Source organism: Desmodus rotundus, chromosome 2 (assembly GCF_022682495.2).
Source record: "Desmodus rotundus isolate HL8 chromosome 2, HLdesRot8A.1, whole genome shotgun sequence".
Classification (NCBI taxonomy): Eukaryota; Metazoa; Chordata; class Mammalia; order Chiroptera; family Phyllostomidae; genus Desmodus; species Desmodus rotundus.
This window is the reverse complement of record NC_071388.1, coordinates 133598740-133604361: the sequence shown is the minus strand read 5'-3', so window position 1 is coordinate 133604361 and position 5622 is coordinate 133598740. Positions and strand designations below refer to the sequence as shown.

The 5622-nt window shown below is 37.5% G+C and overlaps 1 pseudogene; it reads left to right on the top strand.

The window, feature by feature from the left end:
• The first annotated feature begins 1456 nt into the window (after window positions 1–1456).
• On the top strand, window positions 1457–1815 carry LOC128780330 (small ribosomal subunit protein uS10-like; annotated as a pseudogene).
• The last annotated feature ends 3807 nt before the right edge of the window (window positions 1816–5622 follow it).

Here is a 5622-nt window from a genome sequence, read left to right as displayed (position 1 = left end):
TACCCTTCCAACTGGTCTCTAGTTCATTTCTGGCTGTCCCTGGTTAAAATTCTCTTTTTTAGGTAGTCGTTGGCTATTTATTTTGGATTGCTTGTCTCCTCTTTAGTTTTATTTCTAGTTTGGTTCTATGAGGAGGTACGAGAAAGATCCTCCTACTCTGCTGTCTTCTTGCAACCCTCTGTTTTAAATAATATTTAAAGTATTTAAGTCTAAGATGTTTTGTAATTGCTATAAATAAAGATAATCCAAGAAAACTAAAAAAATACTTTGAATTATTAGGTCTAACAAAATAAATCTAGTATCCATTGTGGGTGGTCTCCGCCTGCAGGGCTCCCCCCCCCCCCCCACTGCCATGGATGAGAATAACTCTACCAAGACATGACCTGCTTGGAGAGGAAAGATGGCTGATCTCTCAAAGGAGAAGGACCAGGAGCCTTTTCCTCAATGGGCTTTTATTGTGTTTAATTTGCATAAGAATACAGGGTGTATACGTAAAGCCCATCAATCATTGTCAGGTATTAATGATAAAACAATAGATAACATTCAAAGATCTCCTAGGACTTATTCTGAGTCAGGGTCAGATAGTTAAAGGTACATAAAACTTTGTGGAACAAACTTATTTCATGCTTGGGCCCTTATCATTTAAATTGAACATATTAGCAAAGTAGGCTTCATAGGATTTTATACATTCTTTCTTAGGCTTGATTGCCCCAGGGAACCTGCTCTTTCCAGCACAGGGCTGCACTCACCTCCAGCATTGTTTCGGGCTTAAGTCAGGAAGGGGATGTAAGGCAACCAAGAGATTAGGAGACTTCTTGCAGACAGAATGAGGACTCAGGCTGTGACAAAGCTGAGGGGTGAGGGTCCATCACCCCATTTTTTTATAGCCCCCCAAGTCCTTCCCTGAGGGCCCCCTCATGACGGTCTCAGGTTGTCCCTCCTTTGAGGAATCTTACCCCATCATTGGCTAACCAGTCATCCACTAGGGGCCAGGCAGGGTGAAGTAAAGTGGGCAGAGGCAGTGCCCCTGCCAGGGGGATAAGCTTTGTCTCCTTAGTGGCTTATGGTCCCAAGGTCTTTACTCAGCCTTAGCCATGGGGGGTTACGGCTTCTGAAACCAGGCAGGGTGGTTCCCAACAAACTGTTTCAAAAATTTCTTCATATGAAAATCTTATTATAAATGTTAAATTCACAACATTCTAATAGTTTATTTGTATTTGGGTATATTTTTGCAATTGACATTTTCAGTATTAAAGTGCAAAAATAACTGGAGCAAAAAGTATACTGTAAAATGCTGGTAAATCTATTTAAGTCTAATCTCCAATATTCACATGAGCTTTCTGAGGAAGTCGCAGTTGCAGCTGCAGCTTAGTGCTGTTCAGCCCGCCTCTGCTCCTGGCTCACCACTGTTCACTCTCGCCCAGGGACAAGGTGGTCAGGAAGCCAAGCTGCAGCAATGGCTTTTAAAGATACCGGAAAGACACCTGTGGAACCAGAGGTGGCAATTTACCAAATCAGAATTACTCTAGCCAGCCAGAACTAAAGTCTTTGGAGAATGTGTGTGCTGACTTGATCAGAGACGCAAAGGAAAAGAATCTCAAAGTGAAAGGACCAGTTCGGATGCCTACCAAGACTCTGAGGATCAGGACAAGAAAAACTCCCTGGGGCAAGGGTTCTAAGACTTGGGATTGATTTCAGATGAGGATCCACAAGCAACTCACTGACTTGCACGGACCTTCTGAGAATATTAAGCAGATTACTTCTATCATTATTGAGCCAGAACTTGAGGTTGAAGTCACCATTGCAGATGCCTAAATCAATCTTTTAATAAATTGACAAATTGACTATCGGTTGTTAATACACACACACACATGAAAATGTATGAATGTAGTTCAATTAGTTGCTGTAGCATACCTTGTTCTGACTCAAGAGATTTTCTTGATCCACTATGCACTGGTCTTCCTCTATTGTAAGTGTAGAAATACTAAAAATTAAATTTCATACTCAACTTTGAAGCTAGGGGCATCCAGGTGATGCCTGTGCAGAATTCACTAGCACAGGGATGAGTGCCACAAAGCCCAGGATGGGTGGGAAGAAAGAGAATACATGTCCTTTCAGGCATATTGAGCTTCATCAGTACTAGTCAAATTTGAAGAATTTTATCACAGAAATGACACATCACTAAAATTAAGAACTTCATCTTTTGAACTTCATGTTTAAAAACCATTTACTCTTTGTATAAAGACTTTTATTCTTAGTAATATGATGGAAATAGGTATAATTATGAAAAACTAATGTTTTAATGTGTTAGCTTCCCATACTATCTTATCCCGTGAAGATGGCTGATGTGGTGAACTGGTCAGTGAAGAGAAAACACATATATACCACGACAAAAGCTCAAAGATATGTCCCTGATGAGTGTCATCTTTTTCTTGTATATAGCTTTTCATCATGGGGTGTTTTGCCAAATATTGCCTCACTCAATACCCATTTGGTGAGCACTTCTCAATTGTCGAATGCTGCGCTGTGTCGTGGGAATACAAATAGGGATTTTTCCCTCTTGGTGCTTGCAGTTTACCTAGCGACACACTTTTATGCTCTGCAAAGTGCTGTGAAAGGATGAGGAAGTCCACAAAGGGTTTTGCATAGTGAGCCCTGACAAGGGCCCTTGGCTGTAAATAGTGGTTAAAATCTAAGCCATTTCTTCTCTCCCAGCCCTGTTCTTTCATGGACTTTGTGTCCATTAAGAGAAAAAAACATGCCTGGGTTTCATTGTATTAGTTACTATCAGCTTGCCAAGCCATGTGCCTTTTTACATCCCACTAGCAGGCATGCCTTTCTGTAATTTATTTAAAAAGGCCAAAAGAGGTGTAGGATCAGGTGATACATAAAAGGAACCTCTTATATACCTTATTCTGGATGGTCAAGGAGGCTTACCTTGTGTAATGGCTAATAATCTCATCTTTATAGGTAGTAAGAGTTTTCTGGTCAAAAGGATAAAGAACTTTCCAGAGAAGGAAAAAATACATAAGTGGAAAGTCAAGTGCAACAAGTTGAATTCAAGACACTGAGAGCATTAAATAAGATGGTGAAAAGGCTGCAAATATGTACATGAAGAAATTTAGATCTTGAAGGCCACATATCTCAGAGCAGGCATGTTATGAGTGTATGTTTTGTACTGAAACAGTCTTTATCTAGCAAAAGGCAGATAACCGTACCGCAAGTTAAAGGTTTACTCATAGCAGGATGACCATACATACTTTAACTTATTGAATCAGAATATCATCTCAAGGATAAGAAAACAATAGTGTTACAGGGAAGAAACAGTCTTTGTTCTCAAGATGATATTGGAATTTGTCATTTAGATATTGTAAAATGAATGGGTCATAATTTGGGGAATGCTGCAGAATGAGAAAAACCAAATTTTTTTCATATTTAAAATGCATGACACATTCATTCTATGGGTAAAAATCTCTTTAATGTGTATAATACAATGGGTTTTAAAGTAATAGCATATAAAGTTTATTGATATAATTAAAATTTTTACATTGCAATGTGCCTTTAAGAAACTACCACTTGTTGAGTTTTGATACAGCATCAAAGAATATACACAATGGTCTGAAAAGGTTATTAAAATACCCTTTTTTAAAGATTTTATTTATTTATTTTTAGAGAAAGGAGAAGGGAGGGAGAAAGAGAGGGAGAGAAATATTAATGTGTGGTTGATTCTCATGTGGCCCCCCCCGGGGGACCTGGCCCACAACCCAGGCAGTGCCCTGATTGGGAATCAAACCAGTGACTCTTTGGTTCACAGCCCTACTCAATCCACTGAGCTACACCAGAGAGGGTTAAAATACTCTTTTTTAAACTATGCATCTGTGTGAGGCTGTATTTTCTTGAGATAAATTGATCAGTAAAGCAGCCCTGGCTAGTGTCACTCAGTGGATTCAGTGTGGGCCAGTGAACCAAAGGGTTGCTGGTTTGATTCCCAGTCAGGGCACATATCTGTGTTGTGGGTCAGGTCCCCAGTAGGGGGTGCATGAGAGGCAACTCCACATTGATGTTTCTCTCCCTTTCTTTTTCCTTCCCTTCCTCTCTCTCTAAAAATAAATAAATAAATAAATAAATAAATCTAAAAAATAATTTGAAGTTAAAAATTGATCAATAAATTTTGATCTAGGAATAGATTGAAGTGGGAGCATATGAAAACCCAGTTTCCTTCTATCAAATGTAAAAAGACATTTGTAAAAATGTAAAATATTATCCCTATTTTTGTTAACACTTTTATCTTGTAAAATATTTATTATTGTAAAAATGATAGCTTATGATGAAATTGCTGTCATTGTTTTTAAATGGATAAGCTAACAAATCTTTTAAAAATTTCTGCGATTTAACTACCTATTCAATAATATTGATAGATATAATGGCCATGAATAAAGGTCTTTGGATCTCTCAGTTTTATGGAGATATTACTGGTATACGATAATTTTCACATATTTAGAGTACAACTTGACCAACTTGACATAAGACTACTCTTGTGAATTCCTCACCGCAATCAAGATAATAAATATATCCCTCACTATAGAAGATTTCCTATACCTCTTTGTAACCCTTGCATCCCTTCCCAAGTGTGCTTTCTGTCCATCTGGACTAGTTCATTTCTGAGTCTCAGAAAGATTGCTATCACTTCGGCTGCACCAGAGATATTGTAAGCATCAGATGATAACTGGGAACCAAATGAAACTCACTAATTATAGTTACATAATATCAAATATCCATTCATGCATGAATGGAGTAGATTCGGGACCACAGACTGTATATGTAAGGAAGGTAAATTAACCCTGGAATGTAGAGATTATCTTGTTCACTTTGCTTTATTTTAATCCTATAGGTATAATTAAACAATTTCCAAGTGCTAAGATTCAATAATTTTAACATTTCATATTTTTGTTATAAAAAGAAATGAAAGAATCAAATCAATATTGTGAAATTAAAAGGGACACATGCCAATATCTGCCTTTACTAGTTAGGATAAAACAATCAATTTTGTAGGTAAAGACAGAAAACCTGATATTAATAGCAGTTTTGAATAGAAAAGCATTGTGTTTGTGTTGGCATGACAAGCTCAGAATGAGTCAACACTCTGATCATGCCACTGAAAATACTATCATGACACAGTATTAAATTGCTTAAGCAAAGTCTCATGTCCAAATAAAGAAAGTTATTCATTTCCTCTATGACACAGTTCACCATGATGTAGATGAGCCATTGGCAAAACAGCATGTGTTCAGAAGAGTGAAGTGCCTGAAGTCTCCCACACGTGAGGAAAGATCAAAGAAGCTGGGGAATTTCAGTAGGAAATAAAAAGACTAAGAAAAGCCACAGTAGATGTTTTAAATATCTGAGTAGCTCAAATATTTGAGTGTTGGAGAAAGAATAGAATCTACCTATCCTATATATCTTTCAACCATCATTGGTGTGTTCTATTAAAGTTTTAGTGAAGCAGTTTTGCTACTTCTTTAAAAGAAGATCCTTGAAATAATGAATGACTTGCAAAGGTAGAACAGGGAGACAGATTACATGAAATCACCATTATTAGAAAAATTTGAGTAGCAGCTAATT